The sequence below is a fragment of the Microtus ochrogaster genome, linkage group LG3, assembly GCF_000317375.1.
Source record: "Microtus ochrogaster isolate Prairie Vole_2 linkage group LG3, MicOch1.0, whole genome shotgun sequence".
Lineage (NCBI taxonomy): Eukaryota > Metazoa > Chordata > Mammalia > Rodentia > Cricetidae > Microtus > Microtus ochrogaster.
This window is the reverse complement of record NC_022029.1, coordinates 23,349,358-23,363,757: the sequence shown is the minus strand read 5'-3', so window position 1 is coordinate 23,363,757 and position 14,400 is coordinate 23,349,358.

Here is a 14,400-nt window from a genome sequence, read left to right as displayed (position 1 = left end):
TACAAGAGAGAGAGAGAGAGAGAGAGAGAGAGAGAGAGAGAGAGAGAGAGAATGTGTTTAGAAAGTTACCTAAGGAGAGGCATGCACTTTTGAAAGCAAACTTACCCATTTCACACCCGTTCTTAAAAAATGCATGCAGACACTAATTAACTGGACAGCTGATTTATTTTCCTGGATTTGTAAGATGAACAGTGAAAAAAATAGCCACCAGTGTCTTTGTCCTTGACTATCAAGAGAATCAGTAGAAAAGAAAAGAGAAGGTTATGGATGACATTAGGGTATGGACATGAGGAATTTATATGGGATGTAGGATGTATTTTCATGATGCGCTGAGGGAAATTTATGAACAAGCAACTGGGAGAATGAAAAATGATATTAAGTTTGCTAGTTCCTCAGATGGAAGGGGAATAGAGGAAGAATTATGTATATGTAGCGTCTGTGTGAGACTTAGTTCCTACGGAAAGAAAAGGCAGGTGATGCTAGCTCCACTTGTGACATCATCAAAGGATCCCTAGGGAAGCTGCTCCTATTCTCTTTCCTTGTGTACCTCTAGGTATTTCTGAGATTTCATTCTTAGAAATTGTTTCATTATACATCACCCAGTAACTATATTATGAAGCCTAAAATGTAAGTGCAAAGCTAAGTCTGGGGCTATATTCTTTCAACACTTTCTGACTATTTTGAAAATGTGGGTCTTTTCAAGAGTGGAGAAAGTTCATGTCTGTGGGCAAGAAGCTATTGGGAGGACCAGGCTTGCTCATCAGTGGTCTGCTAATTTTCTTCTTATTTTTTGTTTTCTTCCTATTTTCCCGTGAAGCTTTTGGCTATGAGAAATTATATGGTGGAATAAGTGTTATGAGTTCAAATTATGACCTGAATTTACTGTTTTAATGAAATGTTGTAATATTAACCATAGACCACTAGGTAAAATATGTTTCAAATAAAAATATTTCTCCTTAACCTCTACTATATTACTAGAGCAGCTGTTTTCATTTTTATTTTCTCTTCCAATATTTGTCCTTTATACCTATTTTAAATAGTTGCAATGGTAGAATAGATGTTTTATATTTTGATTTTTCACACAAAATATTTCCCATATTGTGACACAGTCTTAATAAATACAGTTATTCACGGCTTTATGTCCCATGATCTATTCAATTTCCCACAGGAAATTCTGCCAGTTGGTAATTTTTGCACTACCAAAGAGAAGAAAAACTACTCGGTCAAAGGAATATGAATATTTAGACAGCTTTTGCACTACTGCTGGATTGTTTTGCAAAAACATCTCTGCAAGTTTATAACCAGCCAAATATGTTTCCCTCCCTCATTTACTAGTATTACATTTGAAATGTTTCACTTTCCATTAGTGTAAAACAAGACATGGCTGTTTTCCCTTGTATTCCAGTATTAGCAAGGTTTAATGGGTCTGTCATATGCTTTGAAATAATATGAAGACAAAAATGTATGACAAATATATACAGAGAAGGTATAAAAGAAGTTCAAAGATCTCTGTGTTGCTGTATCCAGTTGTAAAAATCTTGTCATTTTATCATCTCAGCCGCTGTCTTAGTGTTTTCCTGTTGCTGTGATGAACACCATCAACTTGGGGAAGAAAGGGCTTATTTATTTGTCTTACATGTTCCAATCATAGTCTATATCACGGCAGAAACAATCAAGAACCATGGAGAAAGCTTATTACTGGCTAGCTTGGACATTTTTTTTTCCTTCATAAGAACGAAAAGGAGAGGAGTACTTATTGTTATTTTATGTGTATTAGTGTTTGCCTGGACCATGTGTATGCCTGGTGCTCACAGATGTCAGAAGAGGGTTTTAGCTTACCCAACTGGAGTTACACATGTTTGGGAGCCCCCATGCGGGCTCTGGAATGTGAACCCAAGTCCTTTGTCATAGAAGTACATGTTCTAAACTTCTGAGACATCTCTCCAGGCCCCTCATCTACTTCTTCCAGGTCTATTTGTCTAGGGTTGGCACTGTTGGCAGTGTTATGGGCTCCTCATATCAATCACCTATCAAGAAAATGCCCCAAAGACATTTCCACAGGCCAATCTGTGGGAGGCAATTTTTAAGGTGAGGGTTCCGCTTCCTAGGTGGCTCTAGTTAGTGTCAACTGGACAAAAACTAACCAGCAGCCCCCCATATTTTTCTTCCCCTAACTGCTCCTGAGCATGAGACCTGGAGTTACTCTAATGTCACTCCATTAGAGAAAATTTATTTTCCCTCTCCCAGGAGATATAGATAGTTCAGTTGTCACCCTTTACCCTAATGGCTAGGCATTCGTTCATTCATTCACTTAAAAATAGTAAAATAAAATATAATAAGGCAAAAACTATTGCATATATTCAGTAAGATAAACCAACAGCAGGAAAAGAGCCTGAGAGGAGACACAAAAAATACACACCCAGGAATTCATAAAAACACTAAACTGGGAGCCACAATATAAGCACAAAGGAGCTGGTGCAGACACATGCAGACCCTCTGCATGCTGATTCAGTCTCATATGAACTTTGCTCATGTGGATTTAGAGGACGTTGTCTTCTTGGTGTTCTCCATCCCCTTTGGCTCTTATCCTCTTTCTGCCTCCTGTTAGGGGTGTTTCCTGAGCTGTGAGGTGAGGCATTTCATGGAGACATCCCATTTAGAGCAAAGTGTTAGTGTTTAAATGTCTCTCACTCCCTGTATAATGTGTGTAGTGGGTCTCTGTACTTGTTCCCATCTGTTGCAGGATGAACATAATCTATGATGATGGCTGAGCAAGGCACTAATCCATGAGTATAACAGAATATCATTAGGAGTCATTTTATTAAAACCTTTTTATTTAGACCAGTATTATTTGGCTTTACTAGGTCCCTGGGCTAGCTAGTCTCAGGTTCTTGATTACTCAGACATTACTGAGTATGGGTTTTATCTCATAAAGTGTTTTTTTTTAAGTCAAATCAGTTATTGACTGGTTACTCCCACAAGCTTTATGCCACCATTACCCTAACATATCTTGGAGGCAAGACAGAATTGTAGATAAAAGGTTTGTGGTTGGCTTGATGTTTGTTTCTCTTTTGATAGCATGCAGAATAACTTCCTGTACCAAACACTCTTGAATGTAGGGATGAAGATTCTATGTAGGCACCAGCAAAACATCTCCGTATTCAAGGAGTTGTATAGATATTCTCTTCAGCAATGGGACCTTGCTGACAATATCTGGAGAGAAAACTATAACCTTGGCAATAGTCTGGGTTGTCTGGGGATTACCATTGGGCCCATTTGGCACAACTCAATTACCTGTAACAAAATCCTAGTGTTGGAAGCTTCTTTGGTGATACAACAAGGCAGTTGGTACTCTGACTTCCCCACTGTTCGGTGATTTCATTTAGATCTCCTTCATGCATGCATATATTTTAGGAAGTTTCTATTGTATCAGGTTTCTACACTATCCCTCAAATGGCCCTTAATTTTAGCTGACTCACCCCACATTCCATTTCACAACTCCCTCTCTTTTCCCACTTCCCACTTTATTCTCTGGCTGAAGCCTCCTACTTCCATCCGTACCTACCTATTCTAGTTCCCTTTCCCAGTGCATGTTTCTTATTATTTTAACATTGGAGTGCTATCAGAACTGATGCTGGAATTAATAGAGGTAATAGAATTACGTCCTGAAAACCCAGAAGTACTGAAAAATCTAGCGATAAAACCTCCAAAAGGTTGTTTTCTATATGTATCATCAGACAATGTACAAATAATCTTGGTATGAACTGTTGCCAGCAAGCTGGAATGCAACTTTCTAAAAATAAGTCAATAAAAATACTGTTTTAGCTGTTCTTAAAAAAGACAACGTGAAAACAATAATATCTGTAAATATGTATTGTGCTGGCAAGCTTGCTGTCAACTTGACATAAGCTGTAGTTTTGGAAGAGGAAACTCCAATTGAGAAAATGCACCTACAAAATTAGTATGCAAGCAAAACTGTGGTCCTCCCTCACTGTGCACATTGGCATTCCTGGGCTGGTGGTTTTTAGTGCTATAAGAAAGCAGGTTTGGCAAGAAATGGAGAGAAAGCTAGTAAACAGCATGCTCCTGCCTCCAGGTTCCTGTTCTGTTTGAATTCCTGCCCTGACTTCCTTTCAGTGACCCAGAATACATAAGCCAAATGTATTCTGCTAAAGACTTTCCTCCCCTAACTGCTTTTGGTCATGGTGTTTGATCACAGCAATAGAAATCCTAACTAAGACATAAATTGACATGAGGTTTTGAGGTATTGCTGTGATAGATCTGACCCTATTTGGAGGAGGATTGTGGAAGGACTTTGGTCTTGTGGGAATTCATTCAGCCAATAACCTTTTAGATACCAGCCCATTAGGGGATGGTGATAAAAACAGCTTTATTTAGCAACCAATAAAAGCAACACATGTACAATATCATTTTGGAACTTTGGGCTGGAAATGTCATTGAGTGTTTATAGAGTTCAGTGAGTTATTCTGTAGAAGATTGGAAGATAAGTATTTCGAGAGAAATGAAAACAATTGAGGGCTTGCTTCTGAAGTTTCAGAGGGCATTTGAGATGCCCTTATAGACTCTTACTTGTTTGGGATGTTTGATATTTTGAATTAAAAACCACTAACATGAAACCTTTGCTTTGTTGGAAGAATTGACTCTGTTCGGCTGAGGCTGAAGTGTAAGAATTAAGAAGATACCAGCATTACTGAGGCCAAGTCTTCTGGCAAATGTTTCTTTGGTTAGCACACAAGAGCTCTGTTCCAGAGGGGCCAAGGAAACTGAACTCAATAGTTTAAGATTTGCCCAGGTGGTACTGGATTTGGAGGTATGAAATTGGGTAATGGGAAGCTTCTGCGGCTTGTCACTGTGTACCAATCACTGTGTGATTGATTTGGGAGAGCCTAGCTCAGTGTGGATGATTATACCCTTAGGCAAGTGGTCCTGGTTGCTATAAGAAAGTTGGTTGAGCCAGCAAATTACAAGAAACAGGCCAGTAAGCAGTACTTCTCCATGAATGCTACGTCAAATTCTGTCCCCAAGTTCCTACCTTGAGCTCCTATCTGACTTCCTTTAGAGATGAACTACAAGCTATAAAATGAAATAAACCCTTTCCCCCATGTGTTTTTGATCATGGGGTTTACCACAGTACTAGAAATCCTAACACACACACACACTCTCTCTTCCGAAATTCTCATGAGACAATTTATAAACAAATAAATCTGCCTCATTTGATAAATATCTCTTTATAGTGTAGTTATATCAAAAGAAAGTCCTGTTACTGGCTCAGCTTACCTTGTCAAGCTAGCAACAATAGGAAAACAGCCTGCAACAGATCTTAGTCTGTTTGTAGTTTCAACAATGACTTTTTCTTCAGTTAACTGTTAAAATACTTCATCCACAATTTGTTCAACACTTTGAAGGGCCTTCAGATAATTTTCAGATTTTTCATATTGCTTGCAAAGTTTTTGTTAATTATTCCCTTAAATGCTTAAGATGTTCAGGATTTGGATTCTATCAGCTTCAATTTTCTACCTTAATGGGAAGCCATTGCTCATAGGGGATGCTGAAAATGTTCAATACCTTAGCTTTTTATTTCCTTTTTTCTTTTTGAGACAGTCTCGTATAGCCCAAGCTAGTTTTGACCAGTGTAGCAGAGGCAAACTTTGTATTTTGATCTCTTTGCCTCTACTATTTATGTGCTGGGATCACACGTGTGTGCCTCTAATTTCAGCATATTATTGAACCATCGGAGAGAATGCTGGATGCTTTACTATTACTGCTACCTATTAATATAATATTATAAGAATTTTTACTATGCTGGATTTTTAAATTTTGAAAGTGCATTGTTATATAGGAAAATGTGCTTATTCTTAGGTAATGAACTTGCAAGTATTTGCTCTACATTTCATATTACAATTATACAAATTGCCTCAGTTATGTACATATAATTTTTTTGGTTCTGGAAGTTGAACCTAGGGCCTCATACATTCTCAACAAGTGCTCCATAACTATACTATATACCCAGACCAATTTTCATCTTTTATTTTGAGACAGGGCCTCTCTAAGTCTCTTAGTACTGGTCATGAACTCACTGTGTATCCCAGGCTGTTCTTGATTCTCCTGCCTATGCTTCCCTAGCAACTGGGATTTTAGGATTGTGCCTCCAGGCTTGATTTGGTATAGCTTATTTTTAGATATATTTATTGCATTTTATGTATATGCATGTCTCACCTGCATGTGTGTGTGTGCTCTGAGGTCCCTTGGAACTGAAGTTATTGATGGTTTTGAGCCACCATGTGAGTGCTGGAGATTGAACCTGGCTACTCTGCGAGAACAACAAGTGATCTATCTGCTGAGCCATTGTTCCAGTCCTAGGAATAGTGTTTCTGAGTACAACTTTTTTTTTTTTTTCGAGACAGGGTTTCTCCGTAGCTTTTGGTTCCTGTCCTGGAACTAGCTCTTGTAGACCAGGCTGGCCTCGAACTCACAGAGATCCGCCTGCCTCTGCCTCCCAAGTGCTGGGATTAAAGGCGTGCACCACCACCGCCCGGCTGAGTACAACTTTTTTCATACATAAGAAACCCAAGATTATGAATGCCCTGAGTTGTCATGCTCTCTTTGTTTCCTATAATATGGAACATTTTTCTCAGGGCTTTTGTTTTTCAGGCTACTGATGTTTTCATAGAATATAGGTCAAGTATTTTGTAGAATGTCCTACAGTATACTGGTAAATGTTTCACAGACGTCTCCCTGAGAGAAAACAAAAGTCCTGCTGTTTTCTATTTGCTAATATTCCAGTATGAATATTCCCACTATGGCTGATGCCAAGTTACCAATGTGATGTTGCTGAATGCTCTATTGGAATGATCTGTACTCTGTGAGACAGTTATACAAGCCACCTCTAGTTTCTCATTAAATGTTCCCCAATTTGTTTTTTTTTGTGCTGGATTTTCATGAATAGTACAAAAATAGTAATGAAGTAATGATATGTGCCTATTAGAACATCATATTAAGAGGCACTTGAAATCATTTTATAATCTGAGATTATTTTGTAGTGAAAAATGATACATATGTACTTTAGGGTGAATGTATATGTTTAGTGGGATATAGTTCCCTTTAGGTATGTAAAATGGATTGATTGGGGACATTCTGGTTAAAAAAGAAGCCAGATCCTCAAAGTTCCATCCTTCCCATATGATGCCTTTTTCATTTTAAAATTATAATAAAATCAAGAGTCATAGGACTCATGTAGACTATAAACTCCAAATAGATAAATCAAGGTTGGAAAACTCTGCATACACAAACACAGTTTAGTTAGAGAAAATGTAACTCTTGTGGAAGCATATTCAGAATGGCTATGCAGACAAAGAATTGAAATCACAGAGGCCTCACCACTAGACTCCAGCTGGGTAGTAAGATGGTCAGGTGCTCTGAACTAAGTTGGGTCTAATGGTAGTCAGGAAAGATGTGTGTCTTAGATTGCAGCATTTCCTTAACAGAGCTGGAAACACGTATTGGGATCATTCTAGAGAGAGCTGATCACCAGAAGAGATGGTGGACAAGATAAAATGGAAGGAAAGCAATATAAGGTGTTGTGATTAGAAGTTTTTGATTTGTTTTACTTGAGATGGAAAATTTGCTATTTATCTGCCAATTACCACTCATCATTGGCATTCGACTCCTTAGAACTTCTAGCCTGTCTTCTAGATGAAGCTTAGCTGTGTAACACAGAGAAAAATCCATTTGTGATATGGAATATGACAACATGTACAGGAATGATTAAAGTGACAGAAATATTAGTGGGTAACCAACAGCGTGTGCTTCAAAGTGTGGTGGTATGAACAAGAATGGCTCCCATAGGTTCATATATTTGAAGGCTTAGGCATCAGGAGTAGCACTACGTGGGAAAGATTAGGGCGTTTGACCTTGTTGGAGCAGGTCTGGAGTTGTTGAAGGAAGTGGGATAGACTTTGACGTTTCAATTGCCTATGTCAGGCCCAGTGGCTCTCACTTTCTTCTGCCTGTAGTTCTGGATGTAGAACTCTCAGCTACTTCTCCAGCCAGCCCGATTGCCTACATACCTCTATATTCCCTGCCATGATGATAATGGATAAAACCTCTCCCCATCCTGAGTGGATTCAAGTTACATCCTTCAAATTGCCCATATAATCCAGAAACTAACCCTCCTCAGGTCAATATTCACTCCCTTTCAGCTTTGGATGAAACACTCCCATTTGAGTCATTTGATCTTCTGAATAACTGATGAGGAGGGAGATGACACAGTCTAGAAGTAAAGGGGAGTTAGTTTTCTGTGGAACAAACCAACTCTAAAGCAAAGCAGAGTTGTTAAACAGCTAATCATTAGGATAAATCCCTTTTCTTTTCTCCTTTCCGTGGCCTACTCTGATACGGTTTCCTGAGGATTCTTAGCACAGGAGATGTATGTGTTTTGGGCCCTGCTGTGTGATTTCTTGGCTTATCATCAGGTTGTGGCCAGCACTGAAATGAATCACGTCACTTATCTTTCCTTATCTCCTTGTTTTGCTTTCCCAGTCTCCCCGTCATGTGCTTGCAGTCCCATTCTTCCACTCCTTAGCTGGAGTTATGTTTTTTAGAACACTGATACTGCACCTACCCCCTTGCTAGGGGTGGATCTATAAAAGGAAGTTAGATTTCTTGAATCTTATCTACCACAAAAGGGTATGAACAAAGGTTCTGGCAGTTATTATTAATTTGCTTGGGTGTTAAAAGAATAGTCATGAAACTTATGTGTAACTTATTTCCCTTTTCATGTAATATTATTGCAATTAAGTAGTAAGTGCTTCAAGATGGAAATTATTCTGACTGATTTCTACTCTAAGATTGTGTTTTTCTACCCCTAAAGATTCCTACTAATTCTGTTAAATCCACAGACAGGCAAATAATACAACCACTAGGCTCTGGCATGGTAAATTAGATTCTGAATGGAGATAAGATTTTATTTTCAAAGGACATAGAATTATAATTATTCTTAAAGGTTACATGTTATGGACAGGAGGATTAATGACTCATTACATTTATGTCTGTGCAGCATGTTGACCTAAATGCACCATTGGGACATGTTTCCCTCTATAGTTGCTTAACTCAGATATATTTTTAAATAAATAAACTTATGTATTAGAGATCAGTTTCTCCTCATTGAATTTTATCCTATTTCTTCAAGTATAGTATAATTAGACTTAATTTAACTATGGGACAACAAATATATGGGTCAATAACTCACCAATCTGTAATTTTGGCTTCGGGAGAAAAGGGAAGTTTTGGAATCATTGACTCTTGATTCTGTGGGACAGTAATTTTTATTTCCAATTTGGTCTGTTCTCAAAAGTAGAGAGATCAGGTAAGGCTTCCATAGACTAACTCAGATTATTCTGCTACCTTGTCTTTAAAAAAAAAACAAAACAAAACCCTGTCTCGAAAAAGCAAAAAAAAAAAATTAAATTTTTTTTCATTCTACATAACCATCCCAGTTCCCTCTTCCTTCCCTCCTTCCTCTCCCCGCTCCCCGCCATTTTCCCCTCACAGCACCACCCATCCACTCCTCAGAGAAGATAAGGCTTCCCATGGGGAGTCAACAATGTTTGGCACATCACTTTGAGGCAGGGACAAGGCCCTCCCCCATATATCTAGACTGAACAAGATATGGTATCCCTCCAAAAAGCCAGGTCAGGCACTAGGGAGAAATCCTGGTCTCACTGCCAGTGGCCCCACAGACTTCCCCAGTCATACAACTGTCACCCACATTCAGAGGGACTAGTTTGGGCCCATGAAGATTTCTCTGCTATCAGTCCAGAATCAGTGAGCTGTTTTTATGGGTATCCCCATCATGGTCTTGACCCCTTTGTTCATATTATTGCTTCTCTGTCTCTTAAACTGTTCTTAGCTGTGGATCTCTACATCTGCTTCCATCAGTTACTTGTTGAAAGTTCTATGATGACAATTAAGATAGGCATCAACTTGATTACAGGAGAAGGCCAGTTCAGGCACCCTCTCCATTATTGTTTAAGGTCTTAGCTGGGGTCATCCTTGTAGATTCCTGGGAATTTCTCTGGTGCCAGGTTTCTCATTAGTCCCATTATGGCTTTCTCTTTCTTTTTCTTTTGTGTTCTGGTGGAATGTTTTGTAGATGTCTGTTAAGTCCATTTGAGTCATGACATATATTAGTTTTCTTATTTCTTTGTTAAGTTTCTCTCTGGCAGTCCTGTCATTGGTGCAAGTGGGGTGTTGAAGTCTCCCACTATTAGTGTGTGGGGTTTGATGAACGATTTAAGCTTTAGTAATGTTTCTTTTACACCTGTGGGTGCTCTTGTATTTGTGGCATATATGTTCAGAATTGAGACTTTATCTTGATGGATTTTTCCTGTGATAAGTATGAAGTGTCCTTCTCCATCTCTTTTGATTAATTTTAGTTTGAAATCTATTTTTGTTAGATATTAGGATAGCAACATCAGTTTTCTTTCCTTAGGTTCATTTGATTGGAAACTCTATTTGTAAAGGTTGGCCCTTTACGCTGAGGTCTGTCTTTGAGGTTGAAGTGCATTTCTTGTTTGCAGCAGAAGGATGGATCCTGTTTTAATATTCATTCTGTTAGCCTGTGTCTTTATACAGGTGAATTGAGTCTATTGATATTATGAAATATTAATGACCAGTTATTGTTAGTTCCTGTTATTTTTTATAGATAGTATTAATGTGTTTCACCTCTTTGGGGTTTGTTGTTGTGAGGTTATTTGTTTTCATGGATACAGCTAACTTTCCTGGTTTGAAGTTGACCTTCTCGTACTTTCTGTAATACTGGATTTGTGGATAGTTATTTTTTAAATCTGGTTTTGTCATGGAATATCTTGTTTTTTTTCCATCTATGGTAACTGAAAACTTTGCTTGGTATTGTAGTCTGGGCTTGCATCCATGTTTTTAAAATGTCCTTAGCACATCTATCCAGGGCTTTCTTGCTTTCAGAATTTCCATTCAGAAGTCATGTGTAAGTCTGATAGGCCTGATTTTATATGTTACTTGGCCTTTTTCCTTTATAGCTCTTGATATTCACTCTTAATTCTGTATGTTTAGTATTTTGATTATTATATGGCAAGGGAACTTTGTTTTTTGGTCCAGTCTTTTTGGTGTTCTGTAGTAAGTGTCTTGTACCTTGATAGTCATATCCTTCCTTATGTAGGGAAAGTTTTCTTCTATGATTTTATTGAATAAATTTTCTCTGCCTTTGAGCTAGAGTTCTCCTCCTCCTTCTATCCTTAGTATTCTTAAGTTTGAACTTTTCTTGGTGTCCCAGATTTCCTGGATGTTTTGTGTTAAGAATTTGTTAGATTTAGCATTTTTCTTTCACTGATGAATCTATTTCCTCTATTATAGCTTCAACTCCTGAGAGTCTTTCTTCCATCTCTTGTATTCTGTTGGTTATGCTTGTATCTGTAGTTTCTGTTTGTTTATCCAGCTTTTCCATTTCCACAATTCACCAAGTTTGTGTTTTCTTTTTTACTCTATTTCAATTTTCATGTTTTAAACTGTTTGAACTTTTTGCTTTACCTGTTAGTTTTTTTTTCTTCCTTGGTTTTCTTTAAAGAGATTTCCTCTAGGTTTTGTTTGTTTTTTCATCCATTTCTTTATGAGACTTTTTCATTTCCTCTTTAAGGGTCTCTATCATCTTCATAAAGTTATATTTAACTTCGTTTTCTTCTGTTTCTTCTGAGTTAGGATGTTCAGTTCTTTCTGTTGTAGGACCACTGGGTTCTGGTGTTGCCGTATTGCTCTTTATGTTGTTGAATGTATTCTTTCATTGGTACCTACCCATATCTTCCTCCAGTTGGTGCTAGCAATGTCTCAGCCTCTTGGCCCAATCCTTGCAGTTACTGTCTGTGTCTCAGGGATCTGTTGAGGTCTCTAGGGATAGGTGGGTTTGGAGTGGAGTGGGACTTATAGATTACAGGATCCAATGCAGGGGGTGCTGGAATACCTTGCCTGCAGGAGACTTGCCTTCTGGCTGGCTATTGCAGCTGAAGTGCATGGGGGAGAATCCCAGGGGCCTAGGGCCTAGAGACTGTTTTGTCCTGCTGAGGAGTTAGTCACTCACCTCTTGGTTCTCTCAGTTTAGTTGCAGTCTGTGTCCCACACTGTAAATAAAGAATGTGCTTTGTTTCCCAGTCACTCAGACCCAGATAATCACACAGAAACTATATTAATTACAACACTGTTTGGCAAATCCTTCAGGCATATTCCTAGTTAGCTTATACATCTTAAATTAACCCATTTCTATTAATCTATATATTGACATGAGAATGCAATTTACCAGAAAGGTTTTTGCGTCTTTCTTCTTCAGCAGTTATATGATGTCTTTTTGACTCTGCCAACTCTCTCTATCTCTGTTCAGATTTCCTGCCTGGCTTTGTTTTGCCCAGCCATAGACCAAAGCAGCTTCTTTATTAATAAATGATAATAATACATATTGACAGCATACAGAGGGAAGTCCCACATCACCAGAGAACCACTGAGGATACAGGAGATGGGTGGTGTTGGGGGCTGAGTGGGACTTATGGATTACATAGTCCAAGGTGTAGGGGCAGCCTGCCCACAGGAGACTTGTCCACTGGCTGGCTTGCCACATTGTCTTAAAGTGTTACATGGTCAGCTTTTCTCAATAGTTCTCTGTTTTTCAAGATTCCTAACACTATAGTCACATTGGATCTTCCCATGGTGCTACACTTCCTGCTGTGACTCTCAGATGTCTAATAAGAAAAGAATGAACAGTCAAACATAATGACCAGACAGAATGTTCTTGTTTTGAGGTAGCATTTTTATAATTGGTGCAATTTTACCTGAAATACAGCAATGAAATATTTTTTAAATTATATTACTTTTCACTTACAATAACAGGTACATACTTGTACTTTTACTGACTGACAGAAATTTAGCATATAAATCTTCACAAGTAGATTTTCATTCCAGGTTTTACAGTTATTATATTTATTATAAAAGAGTACTCAGGTGGTAATAATAAATATAAAAGAATGGCATGGCTTTTTAATAATACAAGGGTTATTTAAAGAGGCCAGAAATGGTGATTTAGCTGTTCAACATTTCAAAGTCTAAGGTATTAGGGAATATTAGATTTGGGCTAAATATCAAAGCTCAAGTCAAGTTTCAGATGTCCCTAAGTTCTGCTTCTGCCAATTTTTTAGTAGAAAATTTGGGAAATTACTTTAAAGATGTAATTTTCTTTAGGAAATGTGCCAGGGTATTTATCAGATTTATAGTGCCTTTAATATATAATAGTGTTTGGTTTGTTTTCTCTTTTCTTTCTTGTCCCTTGTCAAGGAGAAATCAAACCTCACACAATGGGAGAATATGCACATTTACCAACAATTCCTCTTTGTTTTCAATGTTAAGTATGTTTATTGTGAAAAATATAAGAAATGAAGGATAGCAACACATGCTAGATAAATATGGCAGACACTCTGCACCCCACATTGGAACAGTGAGTAGTTTTGCATGATAAGAAGACAAAGCAACCCTGACTTTTCAGCATACCAAACTATTGTGAGGACTTTAAAGAAAGCACAAAGGGAAACATTAAAGTAAAGAGCTATTAAGTCTTTGAAGTTCTGTGAAGGCTGAAACCATACTTTCTGTTTCCATTATGACTTAGTGTTGGACAAATCAAATAACTCAATTAGCTTAGTTCCTATGTCTAGCTGAAGAACTACCCTGGTCTAAAGAAAACTCAAAAGAAATAGCATATTGCAATGTTTTCCTCACTGTCACACTACCGTTTTCTGATCACTTACTGACTAATCATTTGTTATAAAATTTTTTTTAAAGGCTATTTTTTTATTAACCTTCTGCACTAGGACATACTAATCCATGCTAAAACTCAAAGTAGAGTCAGTCGTGCTAACCTTCTACACCATCAAGTCAAAACTAAGCTATATATCTGGTTAGAGAGAGAACAGCCAGATTTCCCAAACTGAATGGCTGGTTTCAATTTGCATGATAATGAAGTTCTCTCAATCATTCTGCTTATACTTAAGATACCTGAAGAAAACTGCTGTTAACCAATCAATTTTCTATTATTCCATTTTTTCATCTTCTCCTTAAAAGAAAAATAATTTTGAAATGATGAGTCTGATGATTAAGGATGTTTTTCAGTGGCAGACTCATTGACTTGCAACTATGTATAAGGTCCTGGGCTCCAGCTCCAGCATTGATGTGGGAATGATTTCTTATTAATAAAGAAACTGCCTAGGCCCATTTCATAGGCCAGCCCTTAGGTAGGCGGAGAAAACAGAACAGGATGCTGGGAGAAAGAAGCTGAGTCAGAGAGTTGCCATGATTCTCCCACACCAGACA